Genomic DNA, 13961 nt, shown 5'->3' with positions numbered 1-13961 from the left:
CTCGAGTAAAATGGAAAACCAATAATTGTTCCTAGTGCTGCTTAATTATTGATTTTTACAATTATGATATTATCTGAAACATTAATTTATTTTGATTTTGATACATAAACCTAAGCAGACATATATAATAACCATCCAACTACTTTAGTAAAAGTTTTGAAATAAATAAAATACAGCTTTTTATCATCCAGCTCTTTACAGAGTAGCACAAGTATAACAAGCTGATGTTAGCTCATCTATTAGTTGGGCTACCTGCTCAGGTAGCCAGCCTGCAGTCAGATTTTTAACAGATATATAACTTGCACTGGGTTTTGCATGAATAAAAATAGTTTCAAACCGCTAAACTTGGTTTTCTTTTAAGTGAAGGAAGAGTTCAACCGCCCTCTTTCAGCCAGCTGGATCAAACAAAGCTATTTGAAAAAATTTTTTCAAAAGGGCTTTAAACCATAGGAACTGTATAGTGTGACGTTGTATTGCTTTTGGAACCGCACCTTTTAATACTTCGGTGTATCTTGACACTGCCATCTCTCTGTTTGTGATTAAGATTTCATGTTCCTGTCTTCATAATCAAGAATATTTTATTGTTTGCCCTGGAAATGACATTGTTTGGTATAAAACTATAATCAAATGTTGTTTATGTAGCTTTATTTATTTATTTAAAAGGGATGTTTCAGGTACAGTTTCAGAATATTGTTGTCCTTATTGTTGTCCTTATTGGTAAAGGCTAGTATGTAGGATCAAAGTTGAGAGCACCTAAATGCAGAAACACTGGAGTGTTGTTCTTTTAATGATCAAACCAAAGCAAATTAGAAAAAGGAGAGGTAAGTAAGATGAGCAGGGAATGTGACAATAAAATATAACTTAACATTAGACTAAGGAACAAAAAAGTAGATGTACTGAGAAGGGTGAACAGTGAGTGGAAACAGATGGCCTGTTTACTGAGGACATCTGGAGGCAAAGACAATTATGAGGACTGAATAAAAAACAATTGTTAATCAACAGTAAGCTATAAGAATTACAGATATAGATCAATTTAAAAGACCAAAAACTAAAAAACTAAAACAAAAATGAAGCTGTTTTTTCTCTTTTTCACATGGAACTCTTTAAATGTGTCAAAATATGACAAATTGCATTAAGTCCTTTATACCTCTAGAGAACAAAACATGGCCAGAGTTCAATGGGATTTAGAAAAGTTAAAATATTTAAAAATCAAAGCACAGCAAAACTTCTCACTGTTTTTGTCACTTGTTTGGCTGAGGTATCTAGCTTTAGTTTCACTCTTCATCCTCTAACTAATGATAAATCTCTATTTCCCCCAGTCATATATAGCACAGCCAAATCCCCGATTTTATTGACATGACTTTGATTCCCCACATACCCGTGAACTAAAAGCATGACTTGTAAGCGTCTACTGGGATGGTCTTTTCAAAGGTTTACATAGATTTGTCAATAGAATCTCAACACACCAATAGTAGTATATCACAACACCTGGACCCTGCTTGAAGCTGCATGGCAAGACCTTAGGTAGTAAAACCTCCCTGGTGCTTGCTTCCCTTCACTGGCTTCCTGTTTGTTTTAGAACAGAGGTTAAAGTTTTATTGATTACCTAAAAGGCCTGAATGGGCAGGCTCCTGTATAGCTGTCTGACCTCCTGCAGCCGTATGTGCCTTCCAGCTGTCCTGAGGTCCAGGCAGGTCCACAGAGGTAATCGTGCCTTTTCAGTTGTAGCTCCTAAACTGTGGACCAAGCTCCCCCTTCATATAAGACAGGCTTCAACTCTTGGTTTTTTAGGTCTTTTCTAAAAACACATTCACAAACACTCACTGGCTTTTGGTTTTTAATGTTAAACTATTGTAATTTGTTGTTTTGTTTGCAGTTGTTTTTAAATATGTATATATATATATATATATATATATATATATATATATATATATATATATATATATATATATATATATATATATATATATATATATATTTATAGTCAGTCAGTCATTTTCTACTGCTTATTCCATAGTGGGTCACGGGGGAGCTGGTGCCTATCTCCAGCAGTCTATGGGCGAAAGGCAGGGTACACCCTGGACAGGTCGCCAGTCCATCGCAGGGCAACACACATACAACCATGCACACACTCATTCATACACCTAAGGGCAATTTAGAGTGACCAATTAACCTAACAGGCATATTTTTGGACTGTGGGAGGAAGCCAGAGTACCCGGTGAGATCCCACACATGCATGGGGAGAACATTATATATATATATATATATATATATATATATATATATATATATCATATATCATATGTGTAGATCAGGGTCAGATATTACACCGAGGCCAAAGATCTAGGCTCCATGGGCCTTTGTTCCTCCCAGTCTAAAACACATATGCCTCATAATAAAATATACATAATGGTATCACAAATTGTAAATAAACAAATGTTTCTTGTGCTGGATATGCACACAAGTCCAGGCCAAGTTACACAAATAAATAAATAAAAAATTTTTGTTTTCATCAAATGCATCTGTCTACTCTGCCAATAACAGTGCAGTGGTGTGGATTATTTGAATCCTGCATCCTGTGCCTTTAGGTTTAATTTACCACTTGAACATTTACCAACAATATTCTAATCTTACATTTATTAGAAGAGACACAAACTGCTATGAGCTGCTTTGAATGACAAAATTTGCTTTCTTACAATCAACGTTGATGATTTGGTAATAACCTTCGAAATATCATTCAGAGAATTAAATAGTTTATAAACAAACCCTTATAACTTATCCTTTTGCCAAATCTTTGTAGGATAACAGTTTAACTTCAGATTGCTTTTGAATCCCCAACTCATGCAAGACCAAGAAGGACTTCTTCTTTACCAAAATACTTAAGGTCAAGGAGCGTGGTGGGATCATCATGGGGACGGAAAAGACAACAAAATGTGAGGTAGTTACAATTGATATAATCATTGCAGTATTACAACAACAGTATCTCAACTTCTTTTCTTTCATATCAAGGAGCCCTAATCAAATTCATTCTTCATTTTTTCGAAGTGGATCTCAAAATGTCACACTTGTTAATTCAACTATGGTTGGGTAATACTTCAGTAGATGACCTTGACCTCTGATAAAGCTAAATTTCTGATGATGTTTGAACTAGGCTGTTACTGGGTTTGAATCTAAACCTGACCAATCAGAGCTCTAACTGTGCTGCTATTGGAATGAATAATTATTCAGTAATTTTAATAATTAGGAGTTCATGTAACAGGATTTAATTGTAATTTCTTTAAATTGTGTGCTTTGTGCCTTTCTATACATAAACTGACTTTAAATAAACCAAAGTGCCTGCAAATACATTCAGTATTCATGTAGCTTTCTTTTTACCGAATGTTTTTAATGATCTCCCTTTAAATGCTTTGTTGTTTTTATCTGTTTTTTGTATTTAATGGAGTCACTACTTGAATTTGTGTATTTTATCTGCATTTTATCTTTTCTCTGTCCCTCCTTTTATTTTATTAGTTTTTTTCCGACTGTAGTACTCGGGAGAGTACTCATTTTTGTAAATGAAATGATGCGCTATTACTAAAATGTATTATTATTATTATTATGTGCACACTGAGAAAAGGTCTTTTTACATAGAGATCTGTAAATGCCGACATACTTCAGTGTACCATCTAATCAATCACTACTGTCATGCTAACAAAGGTTTAATAAGATGTTACTGAGTACATCTACAGACCAAGTCCTACTGATACACCTTTAAACAACCTTCAAAGCGCACGCATCCAGCTCTGTCAACAAAATGGCAAAACAAAAGCTGATATGAGATCATATAATAAATGATTAATTACCTGTAAAGGACCAGTCTCTCCTGGGCCTTGTTAATGGTTTAGACCCAGTAGTTTTGTGGCCCACACCATCACTGATATTCACTGAAAACAGTGGATTAAACCAGCGGCCAGCGGGGCTCGGCAGCCGGCCAACGTGCTGTGGAGATCTGCTGCACCAGCTACAGCGGACTCGCTGGCTCACAATATGGCAGGAAGTCGCGTCTCTTTCACACAAAGTGGCGGTGCACTTTTTCGCAAATCCCTCGTTTCAAATGAAGTACACGTGATTCAGACGGGATGTCAAGTTCCATTATTTATGTTTGTCCTGATTCCGCCACACGGAGAGCATAAAACATAATGTGATTTAACATGGCTGCTTTTAAATCTTACCAGGACGTTACGTTAACACGAAAGTATGTTTTCGAGCTCTCAAAATGGGCGGAGTTATCCTGCAGTTTGGATGTAATGTAGGTAAAATGATGTCAAAGATATAGTATAACAAACAGCGCAAGATTTATGTCGTTCTTACATTGCATTTTTAATTCATTGTGAATGTAACAGTAATATTGTCGTAGGAATTTTCTTTACTCTTGTCAAACGCAATAATCGGCTTGATAACTACACTTTGCTCACTACAGACACGGAAGGAAACCTCTCTATACTGGTTAAAGATTATTAAATAGATAGTACATTGGCTCCATCTGGTGGTAAGATAGGTTTATATGTACTTTTTACCTTTAGTCCGTCCGTTGATTCTGTTTTTCTGTTCTGCACTTGTTTTTAAAGGACTTTATAAACAAGTGTCTTGGTATGGTATGAAACACACCGTATCAGTTTATATCATCATTTGTTACAAAGCATAATAACATAATAACCTACACAAACTACTGGACTGCCTGCTCTCTACAGACTCGAGACTTGTCTTGGACTTGGCCCTCAAAGACTTGACTTGGACTTTAATATTAATTGTAATCTTTATTTTATTTGTCACTGCAATTGTACATTCAAATGAAATTTGTCTACTGCATTTAAACCAACCCACGGGGACAGCTGTGCAGCATTTCTGGGCTAAGGGTCTTCCTTAGGGACCCAATGTGGCAGTCTGTGGGATTCAAACGAGGTACTTGCAGCCTTCTGAGAAAACAAGCATGCTGCTCTAACCACTAGACTACCACTGCTACAAAAGTGAACAAAATGACTTGTGAACATCTCTGCACTCCCAACACTGTAGATAGGTTAATATGTCAACATGGCGTTGGGTCTGCCTTATCTAATCAATTATCACTATCAGAACTGATACTGAAGTCATTCTAGGGTATGATATCACACTTAGGCCACTGATCCAGCGGTTCTCTTTGGATACAGGTCATATTTTGGACACTTGAAATTTCAAGCTTTCAACTTACAAAACTGTGTGCAATTAAATAATGAATTATACATAGGAAACTCATAAATTGTATACAAACAAATGTTTTGAATATATCAAGAGATTTTTGTTTCAGATATGACTGATAAATGCAAGTTTATTGAGCCCGGTGAAACTTGCCACTGTCAGTGGACAATCTGGCAACTGCAGATTAATCTCTCTACTTCTCAGCATCACCTTCTTTGGAGATGTTTTAGTGTTGAAAAGAAGATATTATAACTCAGAGGCCCATTACTGTTTTGTGTAAAACTTTAGAATTAATTTGTTGAACTGTTTTAGTAATAATATTTTAGGACAAAACTCGGTGCAGCAACACTCAGAGCTCTACTGAAGAGCAACAGAAAGTCATTTTATTTTATTGAACTTTCCATCTCCATCTGCCATGGAGCATAAAGGATTTCAAAGTGAAATCCTTTGAGCGACTGAAGTTGAAACATCTGAAGAACATCACAGGCCCTTGCTGGACCCCCTGCAGTTTGCTTATCAGGAAAACAGGTTGGCAGATGGCGAAGTCAGTTTGGGACTACACAATCTGCAATACCTCGACCATCCAGTGATGTACGCCAGGATCATCATTGTGGCCTTTAGCACCGCCTTCAACACCATGAAACTAGATATCCTCCATCTTCCCTACTTCTCTTGTCTCTGTACACAAGTGACTGCACCTCTGATGGTCCTCATGCACAGACACTGTTCACAAGAAAGCACAGCAGAAACTCTACTTAATGAGACAACTCCAGAAGTGCAACTTTCCACAGGAGCTGCTGGTTATCTTCTACACTGGCATTATTCAGTATGTGCCGTGTTTGACCATCACTGTGTGGTTTGTCTCATCAACAAAGTGACTGACCTTACCTTCATTCAAGACCTGTACCAGCATACAAATTTTACAATTGGTTGTACATGCTTAAAGGGGGTTTATGTCAGTTTAAAGAGCACTTTGTGTTCCAAAAACACCTGCAGATCTCAGTGCAAAAGTAACAAAACCATAAGTAAACAGAAAACCTGAAACATTTCATTCAGCTTTACTCGTACTCGTTTAGCTTTAGATGTCTTTAAAAAGAAATTCTTAATGCTGCCTTGCCTCTTGCATCTTCACAAAGTTAAAAAAACACAAACTTAAAAACCATTCTTCCTAAATTTTACCAGCATGTTACCTGCTCAACAAGAGGTCAAACATGCTTGACCACATGTACAGTAACATTAAAGACAGATATAAAGTCCCAATCCTTCCTCATTTAGGACAGTCAGACCACCTGTCACTTTTTCTCACCCCAGCCTACATACCACTCAGGCGTTTTCTGCCCAAAGTGACATATATAAAGATCTGGGGTTTCATGTATAAAAGTGGCAGAAGCACAAAACGGGGCCTGCAACAGGCGTCAGTCATTTTCCAAGCAAAGGTTGTGAGCAAACCTAAACAAACTTGATGGGAGAATGTGCTGTCACTCACCCAATCTCTGACCCATACATACACTCGTTTTGGAGACACAGGAAACTGCCGACGCAGATGGTGATGTGAGGAACTGAAGCCACACTGCATCATGATTCCTCTCAGACACTCAATTTCATATCAAACTAATCATAGATAGACACCAGTGGCGGCAGGCCCATTGGGGGCGCTGGGCCGCCACCCTGCCTGATAAAAGTGGGGGAAATGTAAAATATATTTTTACAAATTCTGTTTTTTATATTATATATATATATATATATATATATATATATATATATAACTCCAAGCCCTAACAAGAACCCAGCGAAAGTATAGGGAATGCAGTATTATATGTTTCACTAAGACATGGCTGCAGAATCATATCCCTGACTCCAGCGTCCATACGAGCGGACAGAGATTTAAAGAGAAGTGGCAAACGGAAAGGAGCAGGATTAGCAGTATTTGTGTACAACAGATGGTAAATCCAGGACATGTTACTATAAAGTGTCGTCTCTTGAAGTGTTAGCAGTAAGTTTTTGTCCATATTATTTACCCAGAAAGTTTACCAGTTTTACTTTGGCAACGGTTTACGTTCCACCATCAGCTGCTACCAACACCACATGTGATGTTATGGGCTCAGTTGTTGCTAAGCTTAAACAACGTTCCAATGCGTTTGTGGCAATATCTGGTGATTTTAATCACACCTCACTCTCTGCTACATCTTCAACGTTTCAACAGTTTGTCAGCTGCTCTACCAGAGAAAACTAAATGTTTGATTTGTTTCATGCAGAAGTCAAGAACTCATACATATCTAAGGCAAGACCTCCTCTAGGCAAATGAGATCACAATTTTGTTTTTCTCTGCTCCAAATATAAACTCCTTATTCAGAGGCAACTTGTAATAAAGAGAACTGTGAAAATGTTGGTGGTCACAGGAAGGTGAAGAAGCCCTAAGAGGTTGCTTTGAGGCTGAAAACTGGAATGCACTGTGCCAGCCCCATGGAGAGGACATCAATGCCATGACTGAGTGTGTAACCAACTATATAAACTTTTGTGAGGACAACACCATCCCCTCCAGAATGGTGAGATGCTTCCTTATTAACAAACCCTGGATTACCAGTGACCTAAAGGACCTGCTCAAAAAGAAAACACAAAAAACAACAAAAAAAGGGCCTTCAGAGAAGGAGACATGGAATTATTGGGGAGTATACAGAAGTAACTTAAAGCCAAGATAAAAAAAACAACAAGGAGGTGTACAGGAAAAAGCTAAAGAGCAAGCTCCAGCAAAGCAATATCAGAGATGTGTGGTCAGGGATGAAGAAGATAACAGGCTTCAAGCTGAAGGACAATAAGACCAGTGGATGTCTTCACAGAGCCAATGAACTAAACACGTTCTGCATTAGGTTCAGTTCAGAAACATGCTTAGCATCCTTCTCTCCTGCTCACAGCCAAAAATAAATCCCACCCTCCTTTGACACACAGCTTTCCTGTCACACCTCAAATGTTTTATCTTCCACCTCAGCCATGGACCCATCTACATGTTTGCCTTCAACCAAATCACAAGAGGCTGATGTTCCCTTTGCCCTCCGTCTTTCACCTGTGTCTCTAGAAGTCAGGTCAAGAGGCAGTTAAAGAGACTGAACTGAATAAGGCTGCAGGTCGAGATTGTGTCAGCCCAAGAGTCCTGAAGGCCTGTGCAGAGGGCTTGTGAGGGATTCTGCAGCACCTCCTTAACTTTAGCCTGACCCAGGAGAAGGTTCCGGTGTTGTTCTGGTACCAAAGAAAACTAACCCATCAAGTCTCAATGATTACAGACCTGTTGCCCTGACATCTCACATCATGAAGATCTTAAAGAGACTCATGCTGGTCTACCTGAGTAAGGAAAGAAGCAACCTTCTGGACACCCTGCAGTTTGACAGAAATACTCAGATGATTCTGCAGTCGTGGGGTGTATCAGAGATGGACAAGAAGCTGAGTACAAGGAGCTGGTGGATCACTTTGTGGCACAGTGTGGAAACAATCATCTCATCTTGAACGTGAATAAAACAAAGGAAATGATTGTAGACTTTAAGAGAACCAGGAATAGGTCAAACACTATTTCCATCATAGGAGAAGAAGTGGAGGTGGTGGAAGAGTATAAATATGTTCATGTTCACCTGCAGATTGAAGTGCAACTGTGAAGCCATATACAAAAAGGGACAGAGCAGTCTGTACTTCTTAAGGGAGCTGAGGACCTCTGGTGTTTGAGGCAAAATGCTGTATATCTTCTATGTGATCTCTTCTGCCATCATCTGCTGGGGTGGCAGCATCAGAGTCAGGGACTTAAAAAAGCTCAAGCTGATAAAGAAGGCTGGCTCTGTTCTGGGGACTCCTCTGGAGATCATTGTGCAAAGCATTCTTCATAAAATGACGAACATTATGTAGAACCCTGAGCATCCTCTTCATGAGACTAACGACAACAGAGTGTCTTCACTCAGAGGTCTTGTCAGATCTACTATAAGGCTGACTGACCGCTACAGGAGATCTTTCCTGCCCACAGCAATCAGCATCTACAACGGCTTTTTGAAGAAACCTGCATAATATGAGCTACAACAATATTTAATTTCCCTTTGGGATTAATAAAGTATTTTTTTATTGAATTGAATAAAAAATTTCCATGTCTGCTTTTGTTAGATTCGGATCTTCAAGGCAATTCTTCACTCACTGGAAATATTTATTATAAATAAACATGAGCTTTCTATTGTTAGCAATTTCTAGGATAAGGTAATATGTGGATCTTTCTCTTTGTTGTTACTTTGGTTCTTTTTATTACTAACCTGTCTGGTTTTCCAGGAAAAGTTTATTGAATCTGTTGTGTTTTGTACCCTAGCTATAGAACTGAATGTCTCTGTCTGTGCGAATAATCTGCTTTGTATTGACCTTGCTTGAACTGAGCCCACTTGAGATGACCATATGAGTTCTGACAGCCTAGTTCCCGTTTACTTTTAAATGCCAGTGACTAAATCTAATGACTTGATAAACATACTTTACTAAAAGAAATGTTTCAGAAGAAAGTTTTGGTGCATCATTTTTACATTAAGGATATAATACCCACCTTTAGTTTAGAGTCCAACCACAAAGTCCTACCATCTTAGCAGGTCCATTTTCAGGGTAGCTTTCATATATTAGTTATAACCAGAGGTGAGTAGCGTAGACAAATCTTGTACTTATGTAAGAATAGCATTACTGCAGTATATTTTTAAACAGACAGACCCAAAAACAAACTCCACGACAGCAGCCCTGCATATATACATTCACGCTTCATGTCAGTTTACTGTCCGATTTACCTTACATGCATGTTGTTTACAATTCGTGGGGGATTACCATATCATAATGTATTTTCCATGATACAGAATAATAGCTTCATCGGTTTTCACAAAAACAGAAAAAACAAAATAGATCTGAATCTTCAAGGAAGTAGGAAACATTGATGTTTGTGTGTAAAACTCTAAACTATCACAACGCCCGAACCTTTCAATCAATACCTCGTAAATAAAGAAAACAATGTACATTCCAATTGCTGATCTCAGGTCGCATCTTTCTGCTTTAGGTTTTGCTGATTCATTTTTAAAAAATGACTCACAAGATGAAATTGGGAAATGATTCAACACAAATCACCTGATAAATAGAGCAAACCATAAGGAAAAAGTGACAAATCTTATATCTGTTTCTTGAGAATCACCTAATTGATAAAAACAAAGTGAAATTAATGTGTGGCTGTGATAACCCTAAAGGTGATGATTAGTTCCAATGACCTTTGAACATAAAAGTCATCGATTCTGAAGATCTTTGTTTGATTTTCTTTATCTCTGCTTCTGAATGCAGAAAGTACACAATATAAAGTATATGTGAATATTTGTTGAAGACCTACTTTATTTAATGGAGGAGTGTGCTAAGGTCTACATTTGAACTATTCTTGCATCCTAGGACATACACAGAAAACCCAAAAGTCTAATAAAAAATGCATTCTAGATCATGAACAACATTGATCCACATTTTGTTAAAAAAGAAAAAGTTTTGGTTTTATGTGGAAAAAAATGATTACTTTTAATAAACAATTAATATATGACACAGCAAAAGGCCATACTCCAATACAGGTCTAAACCGAATGGCCAGTCTATCCAGACTAGCTCAGCACACAACACTCTTCATTACTAATTGAACCATTTCAAGCAAAGTGCTTAAGATTGAAGAGAACAGCTCTTCCTGTAAGTGGTGTTCCTATACGATTAAATGGAACCACAAAGAGAGCACGTTGCAAGTAGCACCTTAGAATAAATGTAAACCTAAAATACTTTGCAAAACATTTGCATTTGCGTTATCTGTGGTATCTCACACCAGCAGTGCCTCCAGTAAGACCTCTTAATTAAATGTCTTGTGTTGAATTTGGTCTGTTGCTAATAAGGTATTATTAGTATGTTGTACTATACGGGTCCTTCTCAAAATACTAGCATATTGTGATAAAGTTCATTATTTTCCATAATGTAATGATGAAAATTTAACATTCATATATTTTAGATTCATTGCACACTAACTGAAATATTTCAGGTCTTTTATATCTGCAGTTACTGGGAAAGAAACAGTCTAAGGATAAATGCATTTCCTGCTTATTAAGAGAAAATGGTCAGAGTCCCCTTTTAAAAAGCCAAGAAATAAAACCTAACAGCAATATTTGGCACAATGACACAGATTAAATTATTTAAATGAAACAAATGCATGTCCATGACTTACACCCTTTGTGGCAAACAGCAGTAGTACTACAACAAAGATGAAAAAAATATCACCTTACTCAAAATACATAAAAGTACAATTATCTAAACTGCTACACAGCTCATGAAAACCCAAAATTGCTATCTCACAAAATTAGCATATCATTAAAAGGGTCTCTAAACGAGCTATGAACCTAATCATCTGAATCAACGAGTTAACTCTAAACACCTGCAAAAGATTCCTGGGGCCTTTAAAACTCCCAGCTTGGTTCATCACTCAAAACCCCAATCATGGGTAAGACTGCCGACCTGACTGCTGTCCAGAAGGCTACTATTGACACCCTCAAGCAAGAGGGTAAGACACAGAAAGAAATTTCTGAACAAATAGGCTGTTCCCAGAGTGCTGTATCAAGGCACCTCAGTGGGAAGTCTGTGGGAAGGAAAAAGTGTGGCAGAAAACGCTGCACAACGAGAAGAGGTGACCGGACCCTGAGGAAGATTGTGGAGAAGGGCCGATTCCAGACCTTGGGGGACCTGCGGAAGCAGTGGACTGAGTCTGGAGTAGAAACATCCAGAGCCACCGTGCACAGGCGTGTGCAGGAAATGGGCTACAGGTGCCGCATTCCCCAGGTCAAGCCACTTTTGAACCAGAAACAGCAGCAGAAGCGCCTGACCTGGGCTACAGAGAAGCAGCACTGGACTGTTGCTCAGTGGTCCAAAGTACTTTTTTCGGATGAAAGCAAATTCTGCATGTCATTTGGAAATCAAGGTGCCAGAGTCTGGAGGAAGACTGGGGAGAAGGAAATGCCAAAATGCCAGAAGTCCAGTGTCAAGTACCCACAGTCAGTGATGGTCTGGGGTGCCGTGTCAGCTGCTGGTGTTGGTCCACTGTGTTTTATCAAGGGCAGGGTCAATGCAGCTAGCTATCAGGAGATTTTGGAGCACTTCATGCTTCCATCTGTTGAAAAGCTTTATGGAGATGAAGATTTCATTTTTCAGCACGACCTGGCACCTGCTCACAGTGCCACAACCACTGGTAAATGGTTTACTGACCATGGTATCACTGTGCTCAATTGGCCTGCCAACTCTCCTGACCTGAACCCCATAGAGAATCTGTGGGATATTGTGAAGAGAACGTTGAGAGACTCAAGACCCAACACTCTGGATGAGCTAAAGGCCGCTATCGAAGCATCCTGGGCCTCCATAAGACCTCAGCAGTGCCACTGGCTGATTGCCTCCATGCCACGCCGCATTGAAGCAGTCATTTCTGCAAAAGGATTCCCGACCAAGTATTGAGTGCATAACTGTACATGATTATTTGAAGGTTGACGTTTTTTGTATTAAAAACTCTTTTCTTTTTTTGGTCGGATGAAATATGCTAATTTTGTGAGATAGGAATTTTGGGTTTTCATGAGCTGTATGCCAAAATCATCCGTATTAAGACAATAAAAGACCTGAAATATTTCAGTTAGTGTGCAATGAATCTAAAATATATGAATGTTAAATTTTCATCATGACATTATGGAATATAATGAACTTTATCACAATATGCTAATATTTTGAGAAGGACCTGTGTATGTATGTATATATATATGTGTGTAAGGATTATTGATTAATTAATATTCATCAAGAATTATTGTCAAGTGGTTCCCACTTTGCTGGGCTTACACTGCAGGTTTCCCCCACTTGAAAAGGCAGCTTGCTTCAATAGGATTCAAACTGGATTTCACTCAGTGAACCAGAAACAATTTGTCTTTTCCTCCTTTCCTTTATTTTTAAAGTTCACAGGTGGTCACAATAAGTGAAAACCCTTAAACACAAAGAAAACACAAAGAAAACACAAAAAGTGTTAAGCAAAAACCCAATAAACCACATTTAACTATGATCAAAATAATTAGCCCTTTAAATGATTATGAATAATTCTTGAAACTAAGTATAACATCCCAAATTACACCCAAAAATCAAACAAATATATTTAAAGCATTAAATATCAGTTTCTACATATATTCAAGTACAGTCTGCAGCTCACCAGCTCCTTCCTTTCCTTGAAACAAACTTTCTCAGTCCTGCAGTGTCCATTTTCCAGCACCTCTCCCACACATCGTCAGCAGCTCATGTGTTAGAGTGTACCTCCAAACAATTTATTTAATCATCTCCACCTGGAGAAAACAGGCTGCTGCCACCAGGGTGGGAGACACATCCAGACCTGCACTCAGCCAGAAAGGGGCGGGGCCTGAAGCTCAGCTCAACAATTATAATTTTAAATCATAATTTGAAAACAAAAATGAATTTCTTAACCAGAAATTATTACTTACGAATAGAAATCAGCGATATCCTCTGGTGTTGTGATTATGGGCTCAAAGCTCTTTAATAATTACAAATTATTAACCAAACCACAAACTGTCACTGTTTATTCAACCACTTCACCGAAGGTGGGGGAACTTCGACCTTGTTTTGACAGATAAATCACTCTTGCACGAAATAAACACAAATGCTTCTCTTAATTATATATATGAAGATTTACTGAAGCCAAAT

General features: G+C 38.1%; 1 protein-coding gene across 3 annotated transcripts in view; it reads right to left on the bottom strand.

Moving 5' to 3' along the window:
* add3a (adducin 3 (gamma) a) overlaps positions 1 to 13551 on the bottom strand; it is a 158035-nt gene extending 144484 nt beyond the window's left edge. The window contains exon 1 of one of the 3 annotated variants that reach the window (XM_047364338.1): positions 13456 to 13551. The gene's annotated coding sequence lies outside the window, so the exon portion shown is untranslated. Of the gene's footprint in view, positions 1 to 3842; positions 3985 to 13455 lie in introns of those variants that run through there. The other 2 variants (XM_047364332.1, XM_047364336.1) reach the window with 2 other exon arrangements.
* Between the last annotated feature and the right edge of the window lie 410 nt (positions 13552 to 13961).

The sequence above is a fragment of the Girardinichthys multiradiatus genome, chromosome 5 (genome assembly GCF_021462225.1).
Source record: "Girardinichthys multiradiatus isolate DD_20200921_A chromosome 5, DD_fGirMul_XY1, whole genome shotgun sequence".
In the NCBI taxonomy this organism is placed as follows: Eukaryota; Metazoa; Chordata; class Actinopteri; order Cyprinodontiformes; family Goodeidae; genus Girardinichthys; species Girardinichthys multiradiatus.
Note: the sequence above shows the minus strand (reverse complement) of the source record. Positions and strands in the feature narration are given on the sequence as shown.